Genomic DNA, 16,495 nt, shown 5'->3' on the forward strand with positions numbered 1-16,495 from the left:
TATTTTTAAAATGTGCCTTGAGATTGTCTATAATTTTAAAAGGTGCCTCGACTAAAAAAAAAGGTTGAGAAACTGAGAAACACTGGTCTATGGGCTGCCTAATATCTGAAAATGTTGGTCCTGCTGCACTTTTTGCAGCGTACCACAGCACACAAAGAGAAAGTGGGAATAAAAAAAGCCCCATCTTTAGTGTCAGTGGCAGTATTAGCCACTTCAATACTGCGCACTTTTACCCCCCTCCTCCCCTGGCCAATTTTTCTGCTTCAGCGCTGTCACAATTTAAATGACAACTATGCGGTCATGCAACACTGTAACCATTTAAAAAGAATTTCACACAAATTTAGCTTCCTTTTGGTGGTATTACTCACTCCTGGGTTTTATTTTTTATTTTTTGATAAATAAAAGAAAAAAGGCCAAAAATGTTGAAAAGAAAAGGTTTTTCTTTGTTTCTGTTATACAATTTTGCAAATAAATTATCTTTCTTCATAAATTTAGGCCAAAATGTATTCTGCTACAATTCTTTGTTGAAAATAACCCGAATCAGTGTATATCATTTAGTCTGTTGGAAACTATAGAGTCTATGCCACAGTATATATATGGAATAAACAAAATAATATCTGTGCTTGTTATTGTGTAGCAAAAAAGGAGGATGGGGGGGGGGGGGGTGTGGGACTTTGAGTGAGATGCACGAGGGGGCTTTTTGTCGTGTATCTCCATCCCTATTCAATAGAAGAAAAAAAGGAGAAGTTGGGACTTTGAATGAGAGACATTGCAAGGCTGGTTGGACAAAAATAAATACATTTATTGATACATACATACATATATAATAATGTAAAATACAAAATGATAGGAGAGCTGGTAAGTGGTCCCCAGATCCAGGTACATGTCAATCAACAAGGCAAAGATTCCAAAGGGTAAGAAGTATTATGATACAAATCATGACATCATGGGACTCGACGCGTTTCGTGGACTATGTACGCCACTTCTTCAAGAGTAGATGTGTGATATATATCTAAAAAAATATATGAGTATAAGGAGTTGATATTTTGAGTGCATTTTCTTGATTTTATCATTTTATATTGATGTATTGTCTTGTCCTCACTTTCTATGTGTAATAAAATGTACAATTTTTGAGAATTCAGATTTTTCTCCATCATTTAGCACCGTTAAAGTCCCACTTGCCCCCCTCTATTGTAGTTACTCAATTTATGGGATGTGGTGCCTCTCACTTCATCTCTAGCAATATCTCTTCAAAACCCCTAGCATTGGTGTCAGCCAGTGGATGCAAAAATAACCTCCATCCCTGGTGTCAGTGGATACAATATTTAACCCCCCCCCCACCCCGGCCATTGGTGTGAGTGGCAGTAAAAAAAATTGGTGTCAGTTAACTGCAATAATAACCCCCAGCATTGGTATCAATGGCAGCAGTACTAACCCCACCCCCCCCGCCCAAACATTTGTGATCAATGGCAGTGCTGTTAATCACTTGTTGCACTTGTGGTCAATGGCAGCGGCAGTGGCAATGGCAGAGCTTTTTAACCCCTTCCATTGGTGGTCAGTGGCAGTATTACATAACCTTCCTTCTCTGTTTAAAATCTTCGGCATTGGTGCTTAGTGGCAGTTTTACATAACCTCCCTTCTCTATGAAGGGTTCTGGAAGGTTTAACCCCTTCATGACCAGGCCATTGTTTGCTATTTAGCACTGCGCTACTTTAACGGGTAATTGCATTGTCATGCAATGCTGTATCCAAATAATTTCTTTTTGCAACATGTCTTTGTTAAAAAAAAATGCCCAATAAGTGTGTATTGATTGTTTTTTGAGAAAGGTATAGCATCTACAAACTATGGTATATATACTGGAATTTATATTTTTAATACATGTAATGGTGGTGATCAGTGACTTATAGTGGGACTGTGATAGTGCAGCGGGTAATCGGACACTAACTGATGCTGGATGGTGGGTTTTCCCTGTAAATAGGAAGATTGTTCCCTCTGTACGGAGCCCTGGGTTGTTTCTCAACACAGGGCTCCGGGTTGCGATGGGACATAGCTCATCAGAAGGTCACGGCCATTAATCATTGGCTGGGACCTGCTGACAAAATCCTGCTGTATCTAATCACAGCGGGAGTTGGCGGGGGGAGGTACGCATGTGCATGCCCTGAACCCGGAAGAGGCCAGTGATGTACAGGTTCATTGCTTTCCCTGTACAGGCCACCCATCTGCAGTACATTGCAGTCAGGAGGTGATTAAAACCCCCACCCCCTATTGGTGGTCAGTAGCAGTATAATTTAACTCCCTGCCCCATTAATGGTAGGGAGTGTTCCAGCACAAACACTACACACTGTCACTCTGCAATTTACTTAAAGGTGTCCAACAAGTGGCGGACCTAGCCCAGAAAATGGAGGGCCAAACACACAAAGACAGGAGGCTGCGTGTTTGGTATCAGGGTTTAAAGGAAATGTGTAGTGTTTTCAATTATATTATTAGTGTTGGTTGCTTGATGCATATATAATCTGACCAATATTATTCCTGAAAAACATTTTCTTTATGTAGTTTGTGTGTATAGAGGTTTGCTCCTGCTTTGTAGTGCTATGCAATGGTTGTGCATTAATGGCTCTTCTCACAAGAAGTCAGATACCAGTCTATGTCAGCTGACCCACTGAAAACAATGCACTCTCTAAATGGCTGACATCTCATCTCAGCATATGTCAAGCAGACAGCAGATCACTAGCACGGAGCCACGTAGTGCTCACTATCACTCGCTGGCTCTCTGCTTTGCCCCTCCAGCAATCATTGGAGTGCAGAGCTGTGGAATGGGTGGAAGCGGCTGGCTCAGGCTCTCAGTGGCGCGCTGAGAGGCTAAGCCAGCTGCCGCTGCAGGCGTCTGGGTGGATCCAGACTGTAAAGTCGGGATCTCTCCAGAGTCTGGACCGGCTGAGTAATGTCAGCTGACAGCAGTTATTAGCCTGCAGTCGGCTGAACACAGGTCATTATGTGAATCCCCAGGAGTAGTAGGGCCCAACTACTCCTTTAATGATACTTTCATGATTATCTTTAAAAATATCTCTATTTTTCAGATTATTTTAGGCAGATAGACATTACCTTTATTTTACTATTAAGGCTTTACCCTAAAAAGAAATTTGTGAAAAATCTGGATCTCTGATAATCCACCCAACCGATCCTCTGTGAATTGTCTGGGATTATTCAAGGAACAACTTGCTGCTACAAATACAGATGTTATCAGTAAGGGACTTTATAGAGTTAAAATGTGTTTTCAACTGAAAAAAAAAAAGATAAAAAAAAAACCTCCTTCCTACTGAGATTATGTTCATTCTGAAACTCATTTTTACTAGAACACATACAGTAAATACAAGGGTCTTGGGGAGATTGCTAATACATGGAACTGAGAGTAATAAAAACTGTTTTTTTTTTTTACCTGTGGAGCAACAAGAGGAGCACCAGCAGCATTATGTGTTCTGGGAGGCTGACAATAAGGAAGAAAACTTTTATTTCGTATGTTTATATTTTCTGTGCGTGGATATGCAGTGTGGTTGAGAAAGCATGTTGAAAGTGGTTTTCTTGCATTTTTGAAAAAAAAAAAAAAAGCACAACACAGGATGGTCTATTATGTATTAGAGATAATCCATTATGTACTAGAGGTAAAACGGAATGAAGGACCATTGGGAGGCATAATTGACACCTATTAACCCTACAGATACACCAGTGCCACGGCCCAGAATCAGCTAATATTTAGATGACAAGAGAGTTCATGGACCTAATGGGCACAGCTTCAACAAATAGATAAAATACAAAATTTTATTGCCACATGATATAAAATCAAAATTAAAACACAGCTACATTTAAAAAAATAGTATGCATTGAGCGCAATATTTAGATAAGGGGAGGTGGTCCAAAATTGATAGAAGTATGTAATAATCAGAGATGTATAGTAACGAAGTAGAACTACTTAAGTACTGTACTTAAGTACCGAAATGCGGTATCTGTACTTTCCTAGAGTAGAATTTTTTTCTCCTACTTCTACTTTTACTTCACTACATTTTTTTCGATGATTTCGATACTTCTACTCAAGTATTTTTTTTTTGTGCTGCATAGTTACTCGTTACTTTTAAAAAAATTACCACTGCCAGAACAGTAGATGGCAGGTTGCATAAAGCTCAAAAAAATGTGTATAATGTAATTTGTAAATCAGCGCATACGAAAATAAAGGCTGTGTATAATAAAAGCTGCTATACCAAATCTTTCCAATAAAAAGAAAATATGAAACAAACAAATAAATGGTGCTACAGCGCTTAAAGTGCATCAAGAAACTACTAACAAACACAGGTTAATCATTTGAATAAATCATTTGAAATAATAAAAAACAATATGATGTTCAAACTTTTGACTTCTTTCTTTAAGAACTACATAACACAGTACTTGTACTTCTACTTTCAGTACTTGAGTAGAAATTTTTTTTCAAAACTACTGGTACTTTTTACTTTTAGTACTTAACCACTTTACTACCAGTCACGTAACCTCTACGTGATCAGACTTTGCGGGGTTATACCGGGATGATGCCTCTAGCTAGAGGCATCATCCCGGTACCGTTGTTTGAAGCCGACGGTCGGCTTTCCGTCGGTAACGATCGATGCGGCTCGGGAGCCGCTCGATCGTTACCCGGGGGGGCGGGAGGGGACGTCCCCCCCCTCCCGCCGCCTTCCGCGGCTTTGCTCGGGGCTACCGTCCCACCGGGAGCCCCGAGCACCCAGCCGGCACGTCCGCCGGCTGGATGGAGTCCCGATGAATGCCGGAAACGGCATCGATCGGGTCTCCGATGACGTAACCCGGAGGCGGCGTCCATGACGTCACGTCCGGGTTACTGTGCTGCAAAAGGCGGCAGATTTGAAAAACGGCTGTATGCAAAAATGCCGTTTTCGGCGTTTTGCATACAGGGAAGTGTAGTGGAGGGGTCTAGGGTCTTTTAGACCCTCGATCCCTCCATAAAGAGTACCTGTCACGACATATTGCTGTCACCAGGGATGTTTACATTGCTTGTGACAGCAATAAAAGTGATCAGATTTTTTTTTTTTTAAAAACCTGTAATAAAGTTTAAAAAAAAAGAAAAAATAAATAGGAAAAAAAAAAAAAAAAAAAATTTAGCCGTCCCCGTCACCGTTAGCTCGCGCACAAAAAAAAACGTATACGCAAGTCGAGCCGCAAATGAAATCGCTGTTCAAACCACACATGTGAGGTATCGCCGCGATCGCCAGAGCGTGGGCAATAATTAAAAAAAAAGAGCTACACTCTAACTCTAAACTGGTAACCGTTAAATAAATTTAAAGCGTCGCAGATTGAGATCTCTATTGACCGTAGTTTGTCGCCATCCCACGGGGGGGCGCAATTTTAAACCGTAACATGTTTGGTATCTATTTACTCGGCGTGACATCATCTTTCACAATATACAAAAAAAATGGGCTAACTTTACTGTTTAGTATTTTTTAAATGCAGTGAAATGTGATTTTTCAAATTTTTTCCAAAAAAATGGCGTTTTAAAGACCGCTGCGCAAATACCGCGTGACAAAAAATTTTGCAATGACCGACATTTTATTCTCCAGAGTCTTTGCTAAAAAAATATATATAATGTTTGGGGGTTCTAAGTAGTTTTCTAGGAAAAAATACTGGTTTTAACTTGTGAACAAAAAGTGTCCGAAATAGGGCTGGGGCTAAAGTGGTTAAGTAGCAAATTTTTTGAAAAAACTACTTACAATACTTAAGTAAAAAAAATGTTGAATACTTTAGTACTTTTACTTAAGTAACTTTTTCTGCGAGCACTTCCACTTCTACTCAAGTCACTTTTTGATCGAGCACTTGTACTTTTACTCAAGTAGAAATTTCGAGTACTTTATACAAGTCTGGTAATAATATAACCTTGAATAGAGAAACAAAAACTCAAACAGAAGAGGGTTCCACCATCCCTTCACATAAAGCTCAACATGTTTTGCTTATGCGTCAGGGGTTTTGACGCAAACTGTTAGACAGGTTAATTTGGTTGGTAAGCAAACTGGTTAGCAAATTGAACTGGGAATTTTATTTTTGTTTGTCTCATGTGTGTTGCCCTTCCATGTGTTCTTTGCTATGAAGGCCAGTTATAGGTGGGGGTAGAGGCCATTTTCTTTGTTATGGTGTAAATATAACCGTTCAGTACACTTACACTAAAGGTTGGTCAGGGACAATATCCCAAATGTGCCAGGCATGTCCAATTTTTAGACGAAGGAAACAATGCATCTAAATGCACATTTACTCTGTACTTTATCATATAGAAAATAAGTATATTAAAGAGGAAATGGATATGTACTAATTAATAAATATTCCTGAAGCCAAAATAAAGCATTGAAAAAGTTTCATCACCTACCAAACTTGAGAAAACTTAGCAGCAGTTAAGTAAAGTATGTAGACCAAAACAAGAATAAGTCACTAGATTCCTAGTCCAATGTCCTAAACAGAAGCATCTACCATGATTTAATAACCCAAGCAAAGATATATGGCTAAAAAGAAAAAGAAGGGAAAATAACTAACCATTCACTGGGCATAGAAGAAAGAGTGAGGATGTGCAATGATTGAAGAAGAAGGGCCTCACAAAAAAAAATAAAAATAAAAAAATAAAAAAGATTCTCACCAAACAAGTCTGTGCTTTTAAATCAACATGGAAAAAACTCCTCATAGATCCAACAACAGACAGGTCAAATGGAAGTGGTCTGGACTATAAAGACCTGCACAGACAAGAAAGATGACACACATAATCATAAATGCTCATACCTATCACATCTTTCTGATACTGAGAGAGAGACATGAAACCTTGTGGAGAGGGGTCTGGTGCCGTGGAGTCCCCCACCAAATTCTCAAATAGTCACGTCACTGCCCCTCTTTATAAATGGTCTGGGGCTCGGAGCAGGACGACAACCCTGCCCTGACCCTCAACGTCGAACCGACATACAATATCTCCAATGAGCAAGAGCCCAATCAGCAAACGGCAAACCATCCAGTGGCTGACATAAGTCGTAATGGTCTGTTTTGTGAAAAATATGCAGAATATCTCCACAAACATTGAAGTGAGAGCAATAATTCTAGCACCAGAAATCAGTTAGCTCTAAAATGATGAGCTGTAAAGGTTTTTGAAAAAGGAGATTTTTGGGTAGCATTGTTTTTCACAATATCACTGGTGCTCGCAATTTTAAGACTTGGATGTTTGGTATCTATTTACATGATGCAACCCCATCTTTTATATTTTACCCAAAAATAAGTATCATATTGTGTTTGTGAGAAATAATAAGTGACGATTGGTATCGGCGCTACCTAATATGTGACTGCAAATTACGCAGTGCATAATGCACGTTCCAAAGTGAGACCCAAATAATGTGGGTGTGATCTAGTGAACAAATAAATTAATGATTTACCAAAGATATAGTGACTTTATTAAAACAACATAAATGACACAAAAAAACAAAACAAAAATCTTGTGGTTGTGAATGAAAAACACTCTCAATAATATTGAGGTGTGATGAGTCCTCCTAATGAGAGTAAACACGGCATATTATGTTTGTGTGCACTAAAATTCATTATATTACGTTTTTTCTGAAAATATGCATTTGATAAACATTTATGCAAATACCGTGCAACATAAAAAATTGCAACTACTATGTTTCTACTCTACAAGGCCTCTGCTTTCAGAAAATATATAATGTTCTGGGGGTTCTTAGTAAGTTTATGGCAAAATGGCAGATTTTTTTTTGTGTGTGCAATAAATGAAGTGGTTAAAGTATATGTAATCCCCTACCTTGTAAACATATATATATATACATACACATACACATATCTTCTAGATTGTAAGCTCTAACGAGCAGGGCCCTCTAATACCTCCTGTACTGAAATGTATTGTAACTGTACTGTCTTCCCTCATATTGCAAAGCTCTGCACAAACTGTTGGCGCTATATAAATCCTGTATAATAATAATACACACACATATATATATTTTACATCTACCGACCTGTGTTCACCACCATGTTTCAACATTCAAAATATTTCATAGTTTCATAGTAGGTAAGGTTGAATAAAGACACTAGTCCATCCAGTTCAACCTGTGTACTTGGTGTATGTGTGTTCATGTTGACAATCTTTTCCCACATTCCTGCATTTTGTGTTTACTTAGATGCAAGTCCAAGATTCTCTTAAAACTATCAATACTTCCTGCTGACACCACTGATTGTGGAAGAGAGTTCCACATCCTTACTGTCCTGACAGTGAAAAACCCCCTACGCAGCTTAAGGTTAAACTGCTTCTCTTCCAATCTCATTGTGTGGCCCCATGTCTTCTTACACCCCCTAATGGCTCGTACACACGATTAGAAAATTAAATGTGTATGTTCTCCAGGGAGAATAAGCATTTTCATTATTAACTTCTAAGGGGGGATTTTGTAAAAATCTTTTTTTTTTCTGGAAAATTATCCTCCTTGGTTAGCCTATTAAAGTAGCTCCAAGCAGACCCTTTACTTCTATATATATTGCTAGCCCTTTATTAGAGGGATTTATGTTGTCATTGACAACATTTCTATTGCCAATCAATTAGCATTGCTAGATTGTACAAAATGTATTTACAATTTGGCTTTTTATTTTTTTCTTGCACTTTGCAAAGATGCAGCAAGGTTTAATTTATGGTCAGTAAGGACCTTACTTTGGGGACTAGAAGTTATAAGGCCAGAAGTAGAGGACTAGCGTTAACCTCCTGCTTAGAAACCTGAACTCTTAACAAAAATGTGACCACTACAGGTTGCAAAACACAGCATTTAAAGGTTTATGTTTTACAGAATTACAAAATGAAAGCCATATGTAGCCACCAGACTAGGGAAGTTTTCCTTCAGTGTTTTGGGGAAAGCCCACTTCTGTAAAAAATACAATTACAAAAGAAAAGTTGTGCATCAGTATACTTTATTTAAGTTTTTTTTTTTTTTCAGTTTTTGTTTTTATAAAGATTATATATTTCTTCATAGGCTAGGTTAAAATTTCGCACACTCGTGGAATGACACCAAACTTCGGTATTTAAAAATCTCCATAGGCAACGCTTTAAATTTTTTTACAGGTTACCAGTTTAGGGTTACAGAGGAGGTCTTGGGCTAGAATTGTTGCTCTCACACTAACGTTCACTGGGATACCTTACATGTATGGATTGAATGCCGTTTACATATGTGGCCGCAACATAAGCATGCGTTCGTATTCGCGGGGACGGCGGCAAATTTATTTTTTTTGGTTTATTTTATTTTTTTTTTATTTTTTTTACACTTTCCCTTTCATTTTTTTTTTTTATTACTTTTATTCGTATTACAAGGAATGTAAACAAGGATGTTAGAGACCTTGTGCTGCTCCACCTTCCATTTGAGGATGCCCCACATATGCTCAATAGGGTTTAGGTTGGAGACATGCTTGGTCAGCCCATGACCTTTACCCTCAGCTTCTTTAGCAAGGCAGTGGTCGTCTTGAAGGTGTGTTTTGGGTTATTATCATGTTGGAATACTGCCCTGCGGCCCAGTCTCCGAAGGAGGGGATCATGCTCTGCTTCAGTATGTCACAGTACATTTTGGCATTCATGGTTCCCACATTCAAAATGTGAGAGCGCTGAAAGCTGAAAATTGGCCTGGGCAGGAAGGGGGTGAAAGTGCACTGTATTGAAGTGGTTAATGTAATTTAATGTAATGTAATTTAGATATGTGTGCAGACAACTGAAATCCACCTTGTAACTCCACATTTGTAATTAACCTTGTAACCCCCTTTTTGGTGATCACTGTAAACAAGTGTATTGTATGTCATTTTTACAGTTTTCACAGTGCTTATGGTGCTTATGGTTTACGGTGCTCAAGATGTTAAAGAAATTAACATTGGTGATGTTCAGCCCTCCTGCACACCTTTGATGCAAAAGAATAAAAGTACTGCACCCGTCAGAGGCTCTCCTCTCGTTATTTACTCAATGCCAAAGGGGCCACTACAGTGAAAACTCGACGCTGAAGTGAAAACTCACCGCTGCAGTAAAGACTCGACGCTGCATCTCTGCCATCACCAGCTGCGTCGTTGTCATCAAACTGTGAGTAAAGGCTTCCCAACGCCTCACAGGACACGTGCGGACGCCATCTTGGCAGCAGAGACTTGGCTGAAAAAGTAAACGAGTCACATGGACTTTTAAATATAGCAGGCTCTTTATACGTGGTCCAGAATCTGCCCTTAATTAGTATGCGAGCCCAAAAAATTTATATTTTGCTTAGGCAGTGATTAGGTTATTATATTTGTGATATGAGAGCCTAGTGTTTAGAGGCCTAGTGTCAAACTTAAAGCAACGCTCTCTTATAAGTTCCTTATCCACTTAACTGCAGTTAGTTACATAAAGGTTAAATTTTCTGGTTAGAAAGTATCAGCAGTATATTCGCTTAAAAAATATTGTCGTATTGTATGCATTGTTTGCTAATCTTTATAAGTTACAAGAGTAAATGCCTGTTTTCTGTCATAGCCCTTAGTAGCAAGTTTGAGCCAACACTCATTCAAATTAGGTTACAGGCACACACACTTGAAAGGCAAAGGCACACTAGAACAAAATGTTGTCACTTGCTAAAGAAACAGGCAAACCCACAGAGTCACAACAAGTGCGGTCCAGCTCCAGAGAGCGAAGCTTAACAGAAAAGGGCCAAGAAATGGATGAAGAAACAGTTAAGAAAAATGAAAAGGCATTCAACAAGGCGTACATCTCTTGGAAGGAGCTAGCAAAAGAATTTAGGACGAAGTTCAAGGATTTCTGCTTAACTGAAGATCTTGATACAAGATTGAAGATTAAAGCCAAAGAAGCGTTAGTACACCAACAGTATGAGTCCATTTTTCGCAATCATTCCACTACCCCATACGTTGTTAAGAGAATGGATGCATGCACCGCGTTAACAGCTGAAATCTGCAACTTCACTAGCAGACGGCTAGGAAATGTAGACGGAATCTTTAATGACCAACTTAAGAAGGAAAGAGTGAGGATGGTAATTAATAAAGAAGAACACAAGTCAGTCTTTGGAAACACTGAAACAGAAACTGTCCTCTCAGAGTCATTACCAGACTCCAACTCAAGCTCAAGAGCCACTTCCAGATCTAGCAAACGTGCAGACGCGCAGACGCAGAAGCCGATCTTGCAGCCAAGATAGAACAGGCAAAGGCGATGCAACAGATGCACGAGCAACAAGCTAAGCTGAACAGACTGGAGGCAGAAATTAAACTGAAGTTGCATGAAAAGACAAGGCTACAGCACTTACAAGCAGAAAATTAAAGCAAGGTAGCTGCAGCAAGAGTGAAAGCCTACAACGCCAATGATAGTCTTGAAAATTTGGAACAGAAGACAGACCACAAGGTGCAATACCTCTGCCAAAATAATGAACCTCAAACCTCATTGAATCCAAAAGCTGTGCCATTTCAACCTTCAAATACACCACTTGAGGTATCAAGACCACAAGAAGAAGTTAGTCTAGCCCCAGGACTTGCAAGTCTGCTCATCTCCAACCGTCTCCCTATACCTGAACCAACTGTATTTATAAGTGATCCTTTGAAGTTCATAGATTGGAAGATATCCTTCATGGCACTGATTGATCAGAAACTACTCCCTGTGTGCAAAAAAATGCTGTACTTGAAGAGGTATCTTGGTGGTGAAGCTCATAAGGCAGTGGAAGGTTTCTTCTATTGAAATTCAGAAGATGCTTATCTAGGTGCTTGGGGAATCCTACAGGAAAGGTATGGAGGTCCATTCATAGTGCAAAGAGCTTTCAGAGAAAGGTTGACTAAATGGCCAAAGATATCAGCAAAAGACCCTGCTCATTTCACAGAGTTCCTGCAAATGGAGGCCAAGATTGCATGCAACCCCATTGCCTCCCCCTTCCTCCTCAGTACGAAGACTACGGATGAGAGAATTCCCAAGAGAGCCAAGGCGCTCAACACAAGAATTCAATCGAAACCCTCCACCTCCAGCGTTCCAGAGATCTCAGCTTCAAGACCAAAACCACCTTGCCTAGTTTGCAAAGACGAAACACACGGTGTTGTTAAATGTCCGACTTTTGCAGCAAAGATCATTGATGAAAAGAAGGCCTTCATTCATGAAAACCAACTCTGCTTTGGTTGCTTAAGAAAGGACCACACTACAAAAAACTGCAAAGGAAGACACACGTGTAGCATATGCAGTCGGCGTCATCCAACCTGTTTGCACATACAGAGAAACACTGAGCCTGCCAAAACATCAAACGATGATCTAGTAGCCATGGGAAATAAGGTAAACGACAATGTTCCCAAATGTATGTCCCATACATTGACAAGACATACTTCTGCCACATCCTGCATTGTTCCAGTTCTGTTGTCAGCTGCGGCAGAGCCTCAGAGAGAAATCCTCACTTATGAGGATTTGACACGCAGAGTGATTCAACCTTTATTCTGGCAGACCTGGTATCTTAGCTAAGTGTGAGCACCAAGCCATTACAGCTAAAGCTAGGCACAATGTCAGCTGTTGACACAGTTATATCAAGCCAAATTGCTCATGGTCTGCGAGTGCGTGGCTTCAACTCTAAAGCTCCAGTCCAACTCTATCAAGCCTATACGAGAGATTTCATTCCAGTAGATAAGTCTCACATCCCCACTAAGGAGACTGCACTCCAGTGGTCACACCTCAAACACTTGGCAAACAAGTTACAGCCACTCCAAGACAGTGCAGGAAGGACTGCTGATCGGTTATGACTGCCCATCAGCACTGGCTCCCTTGAAGGTCGTTACTGGCTCCGAAAATGAACCCTTTGCTCAAAAACCATTATAGGATCAGCAAATCCACATCTTGATAGACAGGGTAGCCAGAGCTTCATAGACAGAGTCACAGTAAAAGAAATGCCAATGCCCCCAGTCACTGATATGTTAAAGGATTTAGAAATGGACTTCATTGAAAGAAATTATGAAGATAAGTACATGTCTCAAGATGACGTTTGCTTTGTGCAGTTTCTCTCTGAAACCATAATGAAAAGGAAAGATGGACACAGGAAAGAGACCGTTACCCTTCAAAGACAACAGTCAACTGGCACTACCAAACAATAAGAGGCTGGCCATTATTCGACTTCCACATCTAAAGAAGAGGTTAAAGCCCAATAAACAGTAACATGAACACTACACGGAGTGCATGGAAGAAACAATCAGAAAAGGTGATGTAGAACAAGCCCCTTCATTATCAGAGGAAGATACAGTGTGGTACCGTACATCCCACATCACAGGGTTTATCACCCTAAGAAGCCAGACAAGTTAAGAGTTGTCTTTGATTGTTCAGCAAAGTTCCAAGGCATCTCCCTAAATAATACCTTATTGACAGGTCCTGAACTGATAAATTCTCTAGTGGGAGTCCTCTGTCGCTTCAGGAAGGAAGCAGTTGCTGTGATATGCGACATTGAAAAGATGTTCTACATTCCCCCAGAAATGCGCAATTACTTAAGATTCCTTTGGTGGGAGAACAGTCAGTTGGAAACAGAACCAAAAGAATTCAGAATGGCAGTTCACCTTTTTGGCGCCAGTTCCTCTCCAGGATGTGCCAACTTCGGCCTGAAGTATCTTGCACGACAATACAAGGCAGAATATCCCTCAGCATCAGCCTTCATCGAGAAGAACTTTTATGTCGACGACGGCCTAACCAGTGTTTCAACAGTCAGTGAAGCTTCAAATCGAATCCTCAAAGCGCAAGAATTATGTAAAAATGCTGGCCTATGACTACATAAGTTCAACTCTAATAAAAAGGACGTCCTGTCCTGTATTGCTCTGTCAGAAAGAACAACAACTAATGTACCTGTCAAACTTAACCCAGACTCAACATCGGAAGGACAAGTGCTTATCATTCAGTGGTCAATTGAAAACGACATAAAGGATCAACCCTCAACTCGTCGCGGTATCCTGTCAGTCGTAGCTTCTCTTTATGATCCTCTAGGCTTCATAGCTCCCTTCATACTGAGTGGCAAGTGCATTCTCCAAGAGCTTTGCCGCAGGGGCATCAGTTGGGAGGAAGCAGTTCCTGAGAGCTTATGCCCACGGTGGGAGGCCTGGAAGAGTAGTCTGCAAGCCTTAAGGGAAATCAAGATTCCCAGATGTTACCATCCCCCAGAGTTCGGTAAAACAGTGAAGGTGGAACTACACCACTTTTCCGATGCCAGGATGTAGGATATGGTGCCTGTTCGTACCTTAGGTACAAGAATGACCGAGGTCAAGTTCATTGCAGTTTCGTGATGGCTAAAGCAAGAGTTGCGCCGACGAAGATTGTGAGCATCCTAAGGCTTGAACTCTCAGCTGCAGTCACCGCAGCAAGGTTAAGTGTCATGTTTAAGGCAAAACTTGAAATAGAAATTGACAAAGAATTCTTCTGGACAGACTCCCAGGTAGTTTTGGCCTACATTAATAATGAAGCAAGAAGGTTTGACGTGTTTGTAGCCAATTGTGTTTAACTCATTAGAGAGACTACAGATTCCTTCATCAACGCCTTAAGGTGTTTCATCAGTTTGAGAGGAGCCGTTCGCCAACTCCACTGACACCAAGGCACTAGAAACTTTCCTAGCTGATAAACAGTGTCAGTGTATCTTCAATGCTTCTTCCACAAGTCATGCAGATGGAGTCTGGGAGCATCAAATTAGAACCATTCATAATGTGCTAAGTGCTACAACAGTCCAATGTTCAAGTAGACTAGACGATGCTTAGAACACTATTTTATGAAGCCATTGTCATTGTTAACAGCCGTCCTTTAACTGTTGATGGAATCAATGACCCCAAGGCACCAGAACCTCTAACTCCAAACCACATCACCCTAATGAAATCCAAGGTTGCATTACCTCCACCTGGGAAATTTGTTAAGGAATATGTATATGCAGCTAAACTGTGGTGTTCTGTAGTCGGTGGAAAAGGGAATACCTCATGAGTGTTTCCAAAAGACAGAAATGGCACACAACTCGATGTAACCAGAAAGTAAATGACATTGTTATAATCAAAGAAGGTATGTCTCCCAGATGCCGGTGGCAACTAGGACATGTAATTGAAACTACAATAGAAAGGGATGGTCTAGTTCGTCGTGTCAAGGTGTTAGTAGGTGACAGAAGATTGCAAGATATGAAGGACTATGTATCAAAACCCAGAGGCGTAACTAGAACCTTCAGGGCCCCGATGCAAGAAACCATGAAGGGCCCCCCAGACCCCTGGCCGGGGCCCTTCCCTTCAAGCCCGGGGCTCTTCCCACTAATCCTGGGGCTCTTTACTCTCATTGCATGGCCTTTTATTATGGTCCCGCATCAGGATCCTTTCACAAGTTCTGCAGTGGGCCCCCTTCCTGCAATCTTGGGGCCTCCCCACAGTGGTGAAATGCCAGGGCCCGGTCGCAAGTGTGACCTTTGAGATCCTAGAGGTTCACCCACTGTTTTGCTACCGGGCCCCCTGGAGCATGGGGCCCGGTAGCGATTGCAACCCCTGCAACCCCTGTAGTTACGCCCCTGTCAAAACCTTCAATTATTGAACGTCCTATTCAAAAGCTAGTAGTTCTCATAGAAAGCAAATAAGTATCAGTTTTAGTGATACACTAGCACACCACCACACAATACAGTAGCCAGTTACAGAGGTACCTATAAGCTAGATTGTGTACGATTCATGTTTATAGCGGCCATGGGTATGTTCTGTAAATTATGTATGACTCTTTAGGTTATATTCTTCATAACATAATTTGGTGGGAGTTTAACTGTCCGCTTATAACTTTAAATCTTTGTTCTGCACTAACTGCCAGATGGAACCTTTCTGCCTTCCTCTCGTTTTCCTGGGGAATGTTTTAATCAGCAGACCACTCCTCCTTCCTCTAGTTCAGAGGGAAGGCTTTCTGTGACTCAGAATTCATGTGCAAAGCATGTCAGCAGAACCTCATGGGAAGGCGATTGCTATGGAGATTTTCTAAGGTTTAAAGTTGCACCCCTTGGCAAGTGGAGCGAGGTACGCAGTAAAAGTGCATTATATATAAAAATATTTATGATTTTAGGCATGGATTGTGTCCATGCTGTTAGTTAAAAATCTGCTATAGATAATCCAAATCATTGTACATGTAGTCATGTTTCCTTAGATATTTATTGTAATTTAAATACGTGTGCAGACAACTGAAATCCACCTTGTAACTCCATATCCACATTTGTAATTAACCTTGCTCACGGTGCTCATGGTGCTTATGGCTTACAGTGCTCAAGCTGTTAAAGAGATTAACGTTGGTGATGTTCAGCCCTCCTGCACACCGTTAATGCAAAAAAATAAAAGTACTGCACCCATCAGAAGCTCTTCTCTTGTTATTTACTCAATGCCGAAGGGGCCGCTACAACTACTAAGACCTCAAAGAGTTTCACCAGAAAGGCGTCATCACCAGGAATTGACACAGAGTATATGATACACATGT

The sequence above is a fragment of the Pelophylax lessonae genome, assembly GCF_965119305.1.
Source record: "Pelophylax lessonae genome assembly, chromosome: 2".
Classification (NCBI taxonomy): domain Eukaryota; kingdom Metazoa; phylum Chordata; class Amphibia; order Anura; family Ranidae; genus Pelophylax; species Pelophylax lessonae.